This window comes from Catharus ustulatus, chromosome 1 (assembly GCF_009819885.2).
Source record: "Catharus ustulatus isolate bCatUst1 chromosome 1, bCatUst1.pri.v2, whole genome shotgun sequence".
In the NCBI taxonomy this organism is placed as follows: Eukaryota; Metazoa; Chordata; class Aves; order Passeriformes; family Turdidae; genus Catharus; species Catharus ustulatus.
The window spans coordinates 92,156,024-92,174,154 of record NC_046221.1 but is presented as its reverse complement, the minus strand read 5'-3'; the positions used below and the strand labels follow the sequence as shown (position 1 = coordinate 92,174,154).

Here is an 18,131-nt window from a genome sequence, read left to right as displayed (position 1 = left end):
ATCAAATGCAGATGCTTTCCAGTGTGGCCTAAGGTTTTGCTGCAGTCTGGGAATGGCTGGAAGTAACAACACATAGGTAATTTATAACTTGGATAATCAGCCCATGGATAACCAAGATCTCATGACTATAACCACTTTTAAATAGCAGTGGGAGAAAATTCTACATGTCCCCTGCAACAGGGACAAATATAAACAGTTGAGTTCATACAGCAAGTATGAAAACACAGTGCAAATGTCTATAAAAGGTGACAATGGGGCTGTTTCTTTACAAGCTCTAAATGCAATTTTAAATACATTACTATATTGTTAATAACATGGAGTAATAAGGAAGAACAATGAAACGACCTTTTGGTAGTAGAACTCAATATAGTATAAAAATGTAGTAAGAATATTAGGTAAGTGGGACATGATCAAGATTACTGGACAACACACATTTAAAAAGTTTGCAACTACTAAGGCAGCAGCATGACCTTCTTACCAAGGGCAGTAAGAGAACCATAAAATACCTTAAATTCTTCATGAGAATAGTAATGGGTAGCTAAAAAAAAATTATCAAATCTTTACACAGAAGAAAGAAAAAGTGTCCCTGAATTAGGATCATCAATTCCTTGGTACCATTTACATTTCAAAACCAAGTATCACATGCAGATTATTATGACATACTGAACAGAGTGAAAATACTACAGGATGCCAGTCAGTGGAACTGTAAACACTTGGTCACAGTACATAGGATAAAGCATCATTTACTTTAGGATACAGGTGGCCAAAGAAGTCCTTCAACTGTAAGCCCCTTGGTCCTGTGAAAACCATCACTTGCTCACACTTGTCCAAAATGTTCTCTTCAGTGCAAGTGACTTCAGGACATGGCTGTGGAAAGGAAGATCTGTATCCTGACATTGTATCCCTACAGTAATGCCCAAAGGCTGCAAATATCTCACTGTTTCATACCTGATTTTACAGCAGCACTCAGAGGCCTCACTGAGCGTACTCTGTGAGATGTGTAGTCTTTTGCCAGCATGTAAAAGGCCAATCACAGGCATTCTCACTATGAATTTTAGTCCAGGATGCAGATGCTCCTGACTATTACTTAGGGAATCAATTTTAATGCCAGAGGACAAGACCAGCTTCAAGTTTCATTGTTTACTAAAACAACCAATTTGGTGCTATACAGAATATTAGTCAAATAGAATCCCTATTTTCACAAGCAGGATGCCTGGAGATTGATCACTGGGCAACAAGGATTTTGATGAAGCTAGGTGATATGACCTCCAGTGTGAAAGATGCACTGCTGTACAGAAGAACTTTAAGCAGAACCAATACACTCAAGAGGCCCAAAAATCATAAAATATATTACCTATAAAATCCCTCCTGCAGTTAATTCTGGTAAAGAGCTGAATCCTGTTCAGGTTTATTCTTTATCAAAGAGCAATGTAAAGAAACAACTCGGTATCCCTTCACAAGCTTGAAGCCTGAAGCTAGGCAAACAGACACAGTCACTTAGCAACAGACTCGGCAGTATATTCTTGCTAGACTTTACTCCAAAACCTGAAATGTGCCTTATATTAGATTGGCAGTTGCTGGACTCCCTTAAAGTTCCCTTTAGCTGATAATAATAGATAGATAATAAATCATTTCCATAACAACACTGCATTTCTGACATCCAGCATTTTCCATATAAATTCTGTCTGGGACTTGTTGCCTAGTGACTATCAGCTTGATCAATACTACTAACAGTAGGCTCCTTTTCCTCACTAAGGAAAATGTTCTCATAAATTCTGTCTCCCACATAACACAGTCATCTTCCTCTCACCAACATCTCTGGCATAATGCACTCCTGGAAGTCAAAATTTGTTCCTTAAGCCTTCTCAGAAATGACTCTGAGAAAATTTGCTTAAAGTTTTTACTGCAAAACTAGATTAAAAAAAATTAGAAAAACCTAGGTAAGGTTCTATAGTTGATTATATTATTGATGCAGTATAAAGTACAGAATGCAATTTAATCAAATTTTGGTAATCCAAACCATTTGTGAGATCTGAAACTGCAGGTCAGATGTTCACAGCAATCCTCTCCCATAAGCAGAAAAATTATTTACCTATCCAGAGCACCTAATTTCCTATGACATTCCTGAAATGATTCTAGAAATCACTGGAGATGTCTAGTTTTTATGACTGGTGAGCAAGTCCAAAAGAGGACTGATTTTCAAGTACAGTGAGTCAACAGTTTAGAGGTATTTTCAAGGCAGCTGCTGTTCACAGTTTGATTCTATTTAAAACCAGTAGTCTCTTCTGAGAGGTTTTCTTGTGCATTCTTAAGGCTGTATAGTCCTGGACCCAAGTTGTCCTGGACTGCTGGAATACAAGTATTAAGTAATCATTATTAACAAAACCCACTGTATGTACAGCCTTTACTGTTTTATTGCAATAGCATCTACATGTACCTGCAACCTTTTTCCTCGGTGTGTAGGCTGAGGCTATGAAAATAACAGCAGAGAAGTGGGAACTGGAATATCTAGGTGTTATTTCTAGTATCGTTGCTCCATTAGAAATGCTGGACATTATACAACCAAGTAACAATTTAATCCAATTTTTGACACCTTTGTGGAAATCCTCACAGAGAATTTCCATTTGTCACCATGCTGATTTTAAGATAAAGTTCAAATTACCCCTGTATAAATGAGGTAAGATTTGAGATATTTACTTCAAAGAGTCAAGGACAGGCAGAAGTATGATGCTTTCTTTTGTTACATTGAGCTTAATTTGCATTTCTTCCTACCGATGGAGAACATTACTCTTGGGATGTTTGGAATTACAATCTCTTCAATTTCTCCAGAGGCTTAAGCTAACACTACTTTAAGGCAATATTTGTTTGCCCTTCCAGTCATAAAAGCACGTTTATGAGGTAATTAGAACTTATTTTGCTCATTAGAATCCCACTGATTACTTTAACTTCCATTATTTGTCAGTATAGATGGATTTTTTGTGAAGGCAATGCATATGGATTAAGAATCTAGATTAATAGTGATTCTCTATCAAAAAGTACAAGGCAAAAAAGCCAAATAATTTTTGATTAGACATTACAGACATCATAAATAATAAAAATGTGGGCAGGTCAAACAAGCTGTGCACTGCAGAAAAAATAATCCCTTCCAAAAATATAGATGTTCTGCAATAGGAAGGTGGTACAGATTAAAAATCCACAGCATGGATATGCTTTCCCTTTATAACACTGATATGACTTTGAATGTTTATCTGATCAATGAGGCTACAGAATGCACCAAAATACTGTAGAAAATGCTGTGGTAGAAAATGTATAGCAAAGCAAGAATAAAAGGTTTGCAGGAAAGTGCAGTATTTAATCTGCACCCTTGTTAGCCACAGAAAGGTAAGGTGGAAATTAATACTTCAATACAGAAAAAAACCCCCCACACATTTAAAAGGCTTTTAAGGTGTTGAGGGCACGTATGTACACAGTATTTAAAACTGAGATCTCTGACTTGCCAGGTCCATTCCAGCCTTCAGTTTCATGTGCAGATGTCGGAGCTGCATCACAGAGCAAAGGCTTCTCCTACACTATGTCCAAAAGTGCAGAATCTTCTAGAAATCTTCAAAGATTCAGATGAAAGCAAATCTCATGTCAGAGCCTGATACCTAGATTCTGAAGCTCAGAATCACAGTATTTACAGCTCTACTTTTCTAAACACCTCACCCAGTCTGAGTATTTTTCTGCAAGGAAGACTGACAACTTGACCTACAGGACTCAGATAAGCCTCACTATCACCTTAGAAAACAGATGATCAGGGTTAAATTTTGTGCTGCCTTTAAAAACTTGGTGTCTTGGATTACAATACAGGATGTGATAAAAGGTATCTATTCTATCACCATCTGTTCCGGGTGGGGGCAGTGATCCTTATCTCAGTGGGAGATATTCTGCTAATGGGCCATCCATTGAAACCAGGCAGGGCATTGTTCTTTATCTTTTCACAACCCATCCTTCCTCCAGCGAGTCATTTTCTGCTAATGGCCCATTGAGTCTCACTGTGTGACTGATAAAATTACTGCATCCCATTGGAAGTTGCTCCAGCCAGGGGAAAGAGCCCAACATTTCTTACCAAGATAAAAACAGAGGTTTTGGGACAATAAGGGAGCCCTTTCTCCACTGGACTCCAGAAGGAAACGGGATTCCTCCACACCACCACTGAACCTCTGGAAAAAAATTGCACCTTCTACATTACCACCACTTCAACTGAACCACATCTGTCACTGCAAGAGGATGCAGCCACCATTTAATGGGACTGCTACCAACACCCTGCCTGACGGGGTGTCAGGTTGTACTCTGACTTTGTCAAGGTTTGAAGTTTGTTTCTCAGTAGTACTGTATTTCTATTTTAATTTCCCTAGTAAAAAACTGTTATTCCTAATTCCCATATCTTTGCCTGAGAGTCCCTTTAAAGGGAGGAGGTTTACATTCTCCCTTTCAAAGAAAGGCTCCTGCCTTTCTTAGCAGACACCTGTCCTCCAAACTAGGACATTTGGCACGGCTTACATTTGTCAGCAGTACGATTAAAAGTTCAACCTATGTTTAGGATAAAATTAAACCCTGAAATAACTTGAGGAGACTGAACCAACATCCATATGCTTCACACATAATGTAGAAGAACTAAGGACAGTTATGACAAGCTTAGGAAGGGACTGACTTGGCTAACCTTCTATCGCACTTTGGCTACTTCCTAAAAGAGAGGTTTCTGGAAGAAAGCGTCAACTTTTTATATATGCTAATATTCAACTTTTTTGCATTTGGTCTTGCCAGGTTTTGAACTAAGTAAATAGCATTGAAGCAATGAGCCTCACGACTGCTTTGTTTATTCAGTTTCTATGCACTGCCCCATGCATTACTTACTCTACATGCTTTTATGTGCACAGATTTACTAATATTCTCAGAGGTTTTCTAATGGCAAGCTTCAACATTACAGAACACAATTTTCTCTTCAGAAACCTTCTTTGAGCTGATAGATGAAAATCCTGTTTTTCCTTGTACTTAAAACTTCCAAGAACTTAACACTGCAAAGCAAATTTTCTACATTAAGTTAAAGTATTAGAGACTCCTCTGCTTGTCTGAAAATGAAGCAATAGGAAGCGATGAACTCAGAATTTTGAAACCCACAAACAAAATTTGTGACCATCTGGAGGAATCTTGACTGCGTGACTTTGTCTACCATCAACTGCTATGCAGACCTTGCAACTGCAAATTCCTGACTGGAAGAGTAGCAGATGGAAACAAAGCATTTTATCAGCACATTTCCCATCTGAAGAGTAATTATCAGAAATGCAAAGTCCTTCACGGTGGCCACAAATTACTCTTCCGTTTTCTTGAAAATGCAATTTTTGTCCAGCTCCTTCCAGCCTTAGACAGTATCTCAAATCTCATTTGCACACTTGACTCCTAGTCTCTCCATCTCCATTCCAGGAACATTGCTCCTAGAACCAACCTTGGTCCACCAAGGATGTTCATTGCCTCTCAGACTCCTATCACAGCTGTATTCAGATATAATACAAACACTTGCAACTGGTTTTTGCCTGCCTCTAGTTTTTCTGATTCTGATTTAAATTTCTCCCTCTCCAATCCTGGTCTACATTTATCATTCTCTCTATAGCTCTGGTTACACCTGTTTCTCCCCAGCCCTATATTCGGCCTGTTCCTATTCTCCACCTCTATAATATCTTCATCAGATCTATTATCACATATCAGTTTTTGCATCCATTGTCTTAGTCCAAATGAATTACAGTTTATTCCAGTCCTACATGGTACTGTACTCTTCTGGTTAGTCACTCCATTCTCAGCCAGTTGATCTCTTGTTCGATTCTTTACTGTAATGTCAAGTCCTGGATCCCTTCTTAATCTCCACAGCCTCTGGTGCCAAGTTCCATAATGAACTTGTCCAAGTTTTACATTCAAATCCATCAGCTCCCATCTTCCCATTATTTAGACCCATGGGAGCCATGGACAACCCACCCATAGAAGTTCTTTGTTCTCACATCACAGAGAGCAAATTGCCAAGCAGCACATGGCCAGCCTAGAAAACAATAGTACATGGTTGCAATTGCAGAAGTCTTCTTTAGCCCAGGCTGGAAAACTCTCTGACAGAGACCTTCACAGAAGTTAGTAACATTTAGAGTAATCTCTGATGAGCATATTAAAAGTAAGATTTTTTTTTCTAAAGGCTTGCAATTTCATTGAATTAATTCGTAAGGTTCTTTTTTATTAGTATATCAAAATTCATGTCCCCTCAGAAAAAAGCGATGTCCCCATTTCAAAATAATTTGAAAAAACACATAAAAAGCTAATTTTTGAGATTATTTATTATAAACTTGTCTTTAGCCTTTCTGTTGAAGATGGCATTGCCAAAAAGTTGCTCAACGTTTGGAAAAGAAAAAGAAAATAAACAGGACTTGCAAGCCTCCAGGGAGGTGGTGGAGTCACCATCCCTGGAAGCATTCAAGAGGCACCTGATCTGGTAAGTGGGTGATGTGGCTTGGGGGGTAACAGTGGTGGTGCTGGATTGGCTTGAAGGTCTCTTCCAATCTTGATGATTCTATGAGTAAATTTAATTAGCAGGGATAGTACCAGGCTGGCTTAATTTTTATTTATCTCCCCTATATCATAAGAGGTCCAGGGTGATCAATATTAATTTATAAAACATTACTATATAAAGACATTGATTTAATTAGACAATCTCTATGGGACTACGATTTCACTTAAAGCATTCTAGGATGGCAGATATGAGCAGCAGCTGAAATGAAATATGCCTGCCTGAGGTTGAATTTGGTCTACTCATGTTTTATTACCTGATACAGCATTTATTTAGCCATTATAATAAACTCAAAGCTACATATTTCCAAGAGATGCTTAAATTATACTGAATTCTTAGGTTTCAAACACTGGATGACAGAATGAAGCTTTGGAGAACTTTTGATGATAAGTAATCAAGTACTTCAGAACAATTCTGAGCAATTTTGTACAAATACTTAAGTTGTTACTCTGCACAGACACCAAAGGGATAAAGCAGAACAGTTTTGAAAATAATAAAAAAAAATTTAAATGGGCTAGAGGCTTAGAGGTAGCTTCTTGAAGTTTCACCTACTCACAAAAGATCTACATGAAATCCAAATTAAAGGGTATCGGTGTTTAATTACAGAAGAATTTAAAATGAAAAATTTTGATGATCTGTTACAAAAGCATGCCTTTAGCAATACATATAAGAACTGTGTAAAGTCTTCAGGCTCAAGTATTTCCTGTACCTAATAGATTAACTGTAAAAATTCGGATGTGTCAGATGAACATTGATCAGTTCAAGTATCCCTTGCCTGTAGGTCATTACAACAGTCTCAGTTCCAAATTCAAATTTCACATGTACAGCTCTCTCAACCTATTGCTCTAAGTGCTGAACCACAAAAATGTGGACTGTGTAGTTCATTATTTAGCAGACATGAATGGATATCTTGAAGTATGAAATTGCTGTAAAGCTATGACTACATCTACTTACTTTGAAGATGAAAGTGAATCTGTGAATGCAAGTTAACACTGCAGGTCATTAGGTAGGGATTTATCTATTGCTAGCCAGGTTACAACTCTCGCAGATCTTTGTCCAAGACAGATTTATATAATATAAAAGTATAAAGCCTAGTTCTATTGTAGCAAGGCTAAGCACTAGTAGCAGTCTAATCCAAGAAGCATAGAACTTAAAGCAGTGTAACATACATAGCTGTTGCAGCTGCAGTACAGAACCACTCAAGAAACAAGAAAGAAAATGACAAAGCATTCTAGTGATATAAGACTGGGTATTAGCTATATTTAGGGTGAGATAAATAAAGAGAATGCAGATACAGGACTCCAAATTTCTGCTATAGGTGAGCATACACTGGTGACCTTGTTCATTTAAATAATCTATCAGCATAGGGTCTATCTGTGCAAAACTGGTCTTGGAGATTTTGAAGAAGTTCTTCCAACTACTTTTATTTTTTTAATAATTCATGTCTGTCTTTCCCAAGTTCATAAATTATTCCTATCCAACCCAAACAAAGAGTTGTGAAAGATAGCCACCTTAAATTTCAAAAGTTTTACCTGAATAGCATGTGTTTTTAAGAGATTTTTAACAAACAGTTCTCAAAAGAAGTCAAGAAATGCCATGGGCCAACCAATATGTGTTCATGCTAAAGAATTTTATCAGCTAGACAGTTTCATATTACACTTGTCAACTCATTCTCACAGTTTCATTAAGTAGGTTGAACCATCCATTTTAGATACATGGATTCTCAACAGGGGCATTAAGTTACAGTTCAAAGATAAGCATTCCCAAGCCTGATTTGCTTAATGGCAGTTGAAAATGCTCAGCGTCAATTGATAACTGAAACTATAGTTTACGTGACTAAAGAGAGTAATTCTGTAAGACAAATTGTTGATATGCTGAATGGTGATTTTTGTGTTTTTGTCTCACTTTGTATGAAACAGATATTTCAGATGCTTTGTTCAGCAGCAGGGATGGGAGCATAAGAAAGGTAAAGCTGGAAAGGGGAACTACACAACAGCAGTAGATATTCTGATTTACCTGCCCCTCATCCACCCTCCAGTGAAAACTCTACTATGCATGAAGTAAGCAAACAACTGCACCTCTTCTACGACCAACAAGAATCATAATGTAAGTTTTCCAAAAATGTACATAGATACAAGTTCTATAATTTAAAAAAGTATAGAAAAAAGTGCTTTTAAAGAAAGTGCTTACCCTCAAGTTTTAGTATTAAAATATTATGACTAGAAAAATCTGCCTTAGCAAAGTGATACCAATAGGGAGCACAGAACAATTCCAAGAAAAATTCAAAATGAAGAAGTCACTTATCAATCAACCGATTTCAGGCAGCAAATTTGGCACACTCACATGTTTTGTATGTTATTTACCCAATCCCAAATTGCTCAAAGGGCTGCTTTTATTTTATAATAAAAAAGGTGTAAAAAGGTTGTCAGGGAATACATTATGAGCAATCAGAGGGGAAAAAAAAGTCTAGAGAGATAGCAAAATGTAGAACAAGTAAACAACATCAAAAAGAACAAGCAAAGACATTTACACTGGTTTTTACAACTCTTCTTTCCCATTATGAATTACATTTCTCCCAAAAGCCTACGGATTACAATAACCCTACTAATGCACATCTTTCTCTGATCTACTGATAAGATATGTATCAGAGTTTCGCAATCACAGAATTATAGAATATGGTGAGCTGGGAGGGACCCACAGGGGTCACTAAGTCCAACTCCTGCCCCTGCCCAGGACCATCCCAAGAGCCACATCATTGTGCCTGGGAGCATTGTCCAAACACTTCTTGAACTCATGAGGCTTAGTGCTAAGGTATCATTTCAATCTAAAATGTCTTAGTTTTTTAAAGCATCTTTCATCCATTCAAGCCACCTATAGTTCGCTAAAATGATCTTTAAAATTGTTATCCGGGTTTATATAGAACTCTAGGAATATCTGTGGGGTTTTCCATTTTGTATGTCTGTATTCCTATCCAGCTGTGGATGAAATGACCTAGGAAGATCTGGTCATGAGGCAAACAAAGTAATTTAAATGTTGTTACAGTAATTTATTACTAAAATAATGAGACTTGTTACTGGGGGGCGGGAAAAGCAAATGATGCAAGAAATTCCTTCACTCTTCATGTTTACACAGTGTCAAAAGAAATAGAATTATACAAAGTAGTAAATCACTTTAACGCTCTTGTTTGCCATGCACTTCTTGCATGTCAGAATGCAAGTCACTTAGGTATATTTTCACCAAGTTCATTTCCCTGGGTTTCTTGCATGACACACACTCAAATCTTATCTCTTATTCACACTAAATCTGCACTCTCAAACTTGATACTGCTTTAAATTTGCACCACGGGTTCTAGAGAAAACCTCAGGCTCTACTGCCAGTTGTACAGCCTAAAATAACCTGTAAAACCTCTCTTTTAAAAAGATGGATTCCCTGAGAATGTCTTAGAAAAGCAGGGTTTTAGCAGATTTGCTGTCCAAATTGCAAAGTAATGACATCTGTCTCATTTCACTGGTGACCTGCTTCGAATTCCCTTAGAAAACAAGACTTGAAGTAGCAATGGAAACAGCATTCCTGCTGTAGAAAAGGGTTTACCATGGTGGCAAACTGAATTGAATACAAACCCAGTATGCATAGCTAGTATAGCAATTTAAAACCGTTTTTTTATTACTGTAATTTCACGATTATAAGCAGTACTGAGTATAAGCCACACTTCTGGGTGTTGGCAACTTTTCATTCTTTGTCCATACATAAGCCACACCTGATTATAAGCAGCATGTTACAATACAGAGTGTGATAAAAGGTATCTATTCTATCACCATCTGTTGAGGGTGGGGGCAGTGATCCTTATCTCTGTGGGAGATATTCTGCTAATGGGCCATCCATTGAAACCAGGCGGGGCATTGTTCTTTATTTTTTCACAACCAATCCTTCCTCCAGGGAGTCATTTTCTGCTAATGGCCCATTGAGTCCCACTGTGTGACTGATAAAATTACTGCATCCCATTGGAGTTGCTCCAGCCAGGGGGAAGAGCCCAACATTTCTTGCCAAGATAAAAACAGAGGCTTTGGGACACTAAGGTAGCCCCTTTCTCCACTGGACTCCAGGGGAAAACCAGATTTCTCCACATCACCACTGGACCTCTGGAGGGAAACTGCGCCTTGTACAGGAGCACTGCTTCAACTGAATCACATCTGTCACTGCAGGAGGTCTGCAGTCACCATTTAATGGGACTGCTACCAACACCCTGCCTGACAGGGTGTCAGGTTGTACTCTTTGTCAGGGTTTGGAGTTTGTTTCTTTGTAGTACTGTATTTCTATTTTAATTTCCCTAGAAAAGAACTGTTATTCCTAACTCCCATATTTTTGCCTGAAAGCCCCTTGATTTCAAAATTATAATAATTTGGAGGGAGGGGGTTTACATTCTCCATTTCAAAGAGAAGTTCCTGCCTTTCTCAGCAGACACCTGTCCTCCAAACTAGAACAGCAACTTTTTGTTCTTTGTCCATATATAAGCCGCACTTGATTATAAGCTGCACTTCGGGTTCGGACCAAAATTTTAGTCAAAATGGTGCGGCTTATGCTTGTGAAATTAGTGTAATTGTCTATCCCTACTTGCTTATAAAACCTTTAAGGTTGGTCTCATCATAGACTCATGTTTCCATATTTCTTGTAAATGTGAAGTCTGAAAGAAAAAGAAAGTACACCCAGCATCTGATGACAAGGGAAACAAACATAGCAGGTCTGAACACACAGCCGATGTTCAGGCAAGAGCTGGACTGACTGCCATAGCAAAACCCACCTGTCAGGACCTGTTTAAGATTTCTGGTGCCCTGGACATGAACTGTGGCAGGCTGGAGTGTGTGTTTATGTTTTATGTGGGTATGTTTCCAGCCTGCCATGAGGTGGAGCGATGGAGTATTAGGCCTGGGTATGCCATTTTTCTGTCACTCTGCAGTGCAGTATCATGGAAAATGGCAACATTTCCCCACACAGAGTGGGAAAACATGACAAAACTATTCACTATTTGGCCATGACTTACATGTAAAGACTTGCACACAATCTTAAGATACCATCTTAAAGTGTAACCATACATGTCACCATGCATTTCAAATTTTAAAATTTACCTTTTTAAGGGGTTTGCCTTGTAAAGTAAACGGTAGTTTCTCTACTGACACCCCTCAAACCCAGGCTAGCCAGGCATCACAGGCTAAAGGGCTCAACAGACAAAATGAGTCCCTCATTGACTTCCAGCCACCTGTAGCTGGTCTTTGATAGTGCAACAGCATAGCAGAGATGAGCCCCTGCTGAGAGGGCAAGTACCTCCTGATGGAGCCGAGAAGACACATCTGTCCCCCACTTTCACAGATAAAAAAACCTAAAACCAAATAATCTTTTTGCTGCTATTCAGGCAAGTGACTTGCTCATAGCTACCTTATCAAGAAAAGTCAAGACCACAGGATCAAATAAAAACAGCAAAATGACTCTCCCCACAGTCATGCATGTGTAGGTGGAAAGTTGCAACTGTAGGGCATATTTCATTATGTTTCCAAATGAACTGAACTTTGGAGGGGAAAAGTCAATTGTGCAACATGGCAAGAGCTGTCTGACATTACATAAAAGCATGAGAGGTACCCCAATGCTGGAAGAAAAGCATTGTTAATCACACGTTCACCATGAAAAAGTGAGCAACATGCTTTAACAAGTACATCTGTATGCAGTAGCGTAAGAGAAAGCTTGTCTGCCATTAAACATTCTGAGGGACATGAAGAACATATCCCCTGAGGAAATTGTTTCAGTGACACTCTGGACCTCACAGAATTCTCAGAATTGCACAGTATTCCTCCCTCCCACTGCAGCACTAAGAGCCTACCTGACCCTCACAACAGTTTGTCTATACATGTATGTTTTCCACCAGTAGCTTTATTTCTACTGCAGTTCTAATGAAACTTGGTATTTTCCAGCAACCTCCTCCTACTGAAATTTGGGTGCTGGCTTGTATGCAGAAAATAAATATGCTCTAAATCGTAAATCACATAATACATTTATGACTTCTTAAATTAGAAAATATATATTTAAATGGTAAGTCTTTATCAACCACATTGAAAGATGCAAATCTGGAGTTTGTACTCACCATTTTATAACTGAAGATCATAAAATTTACATTATGAACATCAGTCTTTATAACTCTCAGCATTTTTAAGAGTAACTTATGCAAACTCTCTTGCACTTTTAGTTATATACCTAACTGGATGTTAGCTATTTAGATTCCAGAAGACAATAACTATTTTCAGGTAAATCCAAACCTGAAGTTCAAATGACCAAGATTATTCTACAGCCCCTGGACTTATGCTCAGAAGCCTAAGAATTATTGCTTACTATTTAACAGAAGCACAAGGTTGAAATCTACAGTTGCCATTGAGCATGTACCTTTCTGATCATGCTGCATAAGAACATCAATTTTCCACTGACTACAGCAGCTACTACTGAGCAAAGTTTCAAGGATTTGGGGCTACGATATTTTCTGAGTTGTATATCCACACAGAGTTCAGAGGACACTAATGGAATAAGTCAGATACTCCTAGTCAGCAGTGACAGGAATCTTCTCTATCTCAAACCGTTAAAGAGTTGACAAAAAATAATAATTTTGTGGTTTATACAGGGATCAGCACATTCATTTTCAACTGGTTTAAAAGCAGTTGCATAATCCAATATGAATAACACTGATTAGCAAAATAACAAAGCAGTATCGTTCTGGGACTTGAGAACTAAGCACACAGAACAACAACTCTACTGGAGTGTGGGCTGGGAAAAAAAGGAAGATCTTGGTGTTCCAGAAAATGGGATTCTTCTCTTTGTATAAAGCAGAAGACACTCATCAGGCAGAAGGTAAAAAAGTTTCAAGGTGCTCTTTTCTAGTAATGTTAAGACCATGAGTGCAAAACAGCTGCAGAAGGCTGCCTGCTACATTTTCAATGACATTAGGATGACTTCCCCTTACAGGCACTGCAGCAAAGGAATGCAGTAAGAATCCATATAAATTATAGGTGAGAAGGTAGCCAGGAAAGGAGTAGTGTTTTAAACACTACTGTCTGGATGATAGCCTAGTCACGTTAAATTTTTTGCTGCTATGTTCTAAGACAGCACTATCGTACAAGAAGAAATGGAAAAACCAGGAATTACTGGTTCTTAAGAAGAATGTGTGAAAAAGTTCAGGCAGGTTCTCAAAACCCAATCTGTGCATAGAGACTGTACTTTCTGCTTTGGATTTGCACCTGTATCACTTCTTTATTCCACAATCTTTCAGCCTGAGGATAAAACGCCTCTGAGGTAACACTGCTTGAGCAAGAATGCTTGATTTATTCCACAGATAATATTATAAATAGGGACTTTCCATTTCTACATTTTCACATAAGCTAAGTGTAGTAATTGTGTTATCATCAATAAAGCAAACAACAGGTATACACACAGACAGAATTTAATTCTCTGCATACAGAAGTTTCATCTAATACCATCTTATGCCAACTGACATGCTTCTCTACTGAAAATGGCACTCTATTCACTACAGGACCCGTGAAAGCAAACACAAGAAATGTCTGGCTTTCAAAATGGCATGCTAAATTGTTTTGTTTGAATAGTCAGTATAAATAGTCAGTATATTAGTATAAAATACTAATTACATTGGTACAGCTCGTAGATTTAAATCATGTAAGACTAAAGACTCTTCAATGCACCACCATTTTAAAAAACAACAGCAGCAACAAAAATTGCCACAACAAAAATTTGCCACAACAGAAGTCATGTCAGTGGAAGACAGAAAATGAGGAAAATGAGGAAAGAGGAAACCATGATCTACTGGCACCCATCCAGCATCTCTCACTGGTTATTATGGAATCATAGATGAACAAGACTAAACACATCTGTCTGGAAGCTACATGCTGAGTATCAATTTAACAAAACCCCCAATTTCCTCTGGATGACAAATACTCCAAAATAAAGTTGATGATGGCACAGCTCACCAAATTTATCTATGTACTATGTTGGTTTTATCAGCTGCAGCTACCACTTTTTGCCCATGGTTCACTACAACTGAAGGATGTTAATTATCTTCACCAGAAAACAGGTAGGAAATTGTATGTTTCTAGAACACATCAAGAATTTAAACCTTTATACTTGGAAATCTCAGGCAATGAAGAGCTCCAGCTTTCACTGTTGAGTCTGGATGTGCAGGACAGCAAAGACAAGATGGAGGGATGCAAATAAAAAGGAGATTCTCTATGAATGCAATGTTTTCAGCAGTCTCTGATTTGGTGACCATGGTTTGAGGAGAATGCAGAATAAATGATAGTGCACAAAAAAAGAAATAAAGTGATGGGGTCATTACAATTAGGAAATATGGATGTGATGCAGAAAATAACTGATTTCATTTAATATCTAGTGCCTTTGCAGAATCATTCCTCCTACTCTGGTAGCTACTAGCAACCTCAAAATAAATTACATTAAAACTTTGTGTGTTTGAAACATTGCCAAGTGTAACACCCGGGGGAGTTACACCGTCTGCTGTCTGCTGCATTCTACCTTCTTCAGGATCAAGGGGCTCACATTTACTGAGAACATGACAGTTCTGAGGTTTGTCTTTAAGGAAGTTATAAGGAGCTCAGTGATCCACATAAAATCTGGGAACTGTTTAAAGGCATAAATAACTGTGGTAAAAACAAGCAATCACATCCCTTTATCTCCTTTGCTGTCCAATGAAGTATTTGGGCTGGAATAAAATGAGTTTTTGATGCTGACTGAAGAAAAACGAAGGAAGAAATACATAATTAGGAATAGAAACTGGTCATGACAACCTAACATTTGAGGAAATAGAGCCCAATAAGCATCTACTTAACCTGTGCCACAGGGCCACAGTCAGATGTAAATCTTGATTCCCCAGGCCTCTTAACATTTTATTGCTACTTTTGACATGTTGTTCAAGTTCTATTTTCAGAACTGACCTTAAAATAAAGGTCTTTTGAAGGGCGGAACTCAAAGCTCAATGTTTATCTCCAACTTTCAATTCTGTTCTTCAAATCTTCTGTCTTTCAGCGTACTAAGTAGCCACTACACATTTGCTACCCTAAATTCTGCTTGCAGCCAGACTTTAAAACTGTTCATGTGCTGACAAAACCAATTCTCCACACCTTTAACAGGACAACATAAAAAATCTGGTTTGGATGTGTGGGGAGGAAGAAAAAAAAAACAACCCCACCAAAATACAGACAGAAATGTCTAACTTCTTAGAAGATCAAAAGTTAAATTTTACAGTGATTTCTATATATTTGTTAACACTAGCCTACATTTAAATCATAGACAAAATAGTTTTAAATAAAAATTAATAAAATTTTGTTTAAAATAAAAAAAAATAAACAAAATAGTTTTAAATAGGATTTGTGGTAGATTACAAAATACTGATTAATATCCCAGCCTTTTGGTGCACAGCTACAGTAACATCTACAATTATTTTAGAAAGTATGTGGCATTTCTCTTACTTCTTAGCTTCTTCTCTCACATCCATTTAAAAATTACGTGGAAAATTATAAAAAATTATACTATGGAAAACAAACTCTAATATGAAGAGGGAACATCTCCCTTGCACTGGGAAATCTGCCTGATTCAGGGAGAGAATTTATTTCACCAGAGTCCTTATTTCCTCCAGTAACCAAAATATAACAGACTTATCTCTGCCTCAAACTTTGCAATATATTCGTCTCTTACCTATGGCCCTCAAAAATACCATCCTCACTGTATTGACTTAAGAGCACATCCTTTTCAGTTTGGTAATGCCGAAGTGCGGAAAAAGTAACCAAAATTCCTTTTTGATGCTAACAAAATATTTCAAATGCTTTAATTTAAATATGTACCATGTCACTTCAAATTCTGAACATCTTATTCAATTTCAAAAAGTTGTAACAGCAGATTTTTCTTCATTTTGCAATGGAGGGGTGTCCCCTATTAGATAATATGGTTATTATCCTAATATGCATAAGGTTGGGGGGATTTCATAATTAATTTGCATAAGGTTGGGGGGATTTCATAATTAATTTTAATTCATAATGTATTTCTAAATTAAGAGCCCAGTCAGAATATAATAACCTGCTGTGATGCCAGTTTCACAGATGAAGAAAACTAAATAAAGATGCTTTTGTAAAAAAAAATAATTTAATATGAATGAGGCAAGAAAATAAAACAACTAATGGTATTGGAAAGAACACCCCAAATACTGACTCCTTAGATTACTTACTTTCAGAGAAACATCATTTCAATGTTATTATTACAGACAACTATTTTACACTCGGAATAGTGCCAAATGTTCTAACTCCATCCCAGTAAGTCCAATTCTCCATCCCACAGCAGCTCCCAGACAGTGTATGCCCTCCAACTCTCCCCTTTCCACCCCAATATTCCTTGATGTCTTCTACATGTTGTGGTAAAGAGCAGTGGAAATTATGGCTGGTTCCATGCTCTGTAGGCTGACTCGGATAGATTGAGGGGAGAAGAGCTACTGAAGCATTCTTCTGGGCCTCTCTTTATGCATTCACAAAGGCAATTTTATTGAACTTTTAAGAGTAAAATAATCAGGATTGTTTCCCTGCCAAAGGAAAGGGTTGATATGACAGGTAGCATAACTGCAACAGACAAGTCTCCCAGGAAATTGGTCACCTGTAAGCCTTATATAGCACAAATTAATTCTCTTCTGCCAATCACTACTAGCAATAACTGAGAAATATTACAAAAATGCTTTGCCCTCTCTAATAAAGTCAACTTTACGCACTTTTTATGTCAGAGATATATCTTCATATTATATAAATAAAATGAAATTCCAAGACAACAGCATTCATTTACAGGATTTATACATCATCCTGAGTTGTTTCTCTGCATTCTGCTTTTCCTTATTTCCATCAATTTTAGTTCACGGCATTTCAAACTTCAGCAGTGGAAAAACTTTACCAACTACATATTAGACCAATACAATATTCTTTACTTTTGGCAGAACTGAAAAAGAAGTGCTTCAGTCAAACACAAAAGTAAAGGTACTCTGGCTATTCCTTTAACTTAGAATGAAGTTTTAAGACAAGTGAAGAACCACCTTATACATTTATCAGGTGGGTGGTGAGTACTCCTGTGACAACTTCCATTTCTTCCCGGCTAAGAAACATTCTCAGCAGGCACAACAGCTGTGGGATACATTGTTTCCTCACTGCTGTTAAAACAGCATCAACTGCTCTTACATCACACCCCCAGAATAACAACTGATACAGCTCCAAACGATAGACAAAGAGAGCTGGTGTTTCAACACTGTCCTCAGCCTCAACTCATAATTTCCAAGTTGTTCCCCCCTCTCAGCAGGTACCACAACCCACTGAATGAGAGAAAACCAGGTATGAAGAAAATAACCCAGCTCCTTAACACAAAAAGGGGGGGAAAAAACCCAAAACAAACAAACAAAAAACCCCAACAAACAAACTGCCAAAACACAAACAACAACAACAATCCAAACAACAACAAA

General features: G+C 37.7%; 1 protein-coding gene across 1 annotated transcript in view; it reads right to left on the bottom strand.

The window, feature by feature from the left end:
* The window catches only part of RPRD1A (regulation of nuclear pre-mRNA domain containing 1A), a 45,138-nt gene that overhangs the window by 5,531 nt on the left and 21,476 nt on the right, over positions 1 to 18,131 (bottom strand). The window lies entirely within an intron of this gene.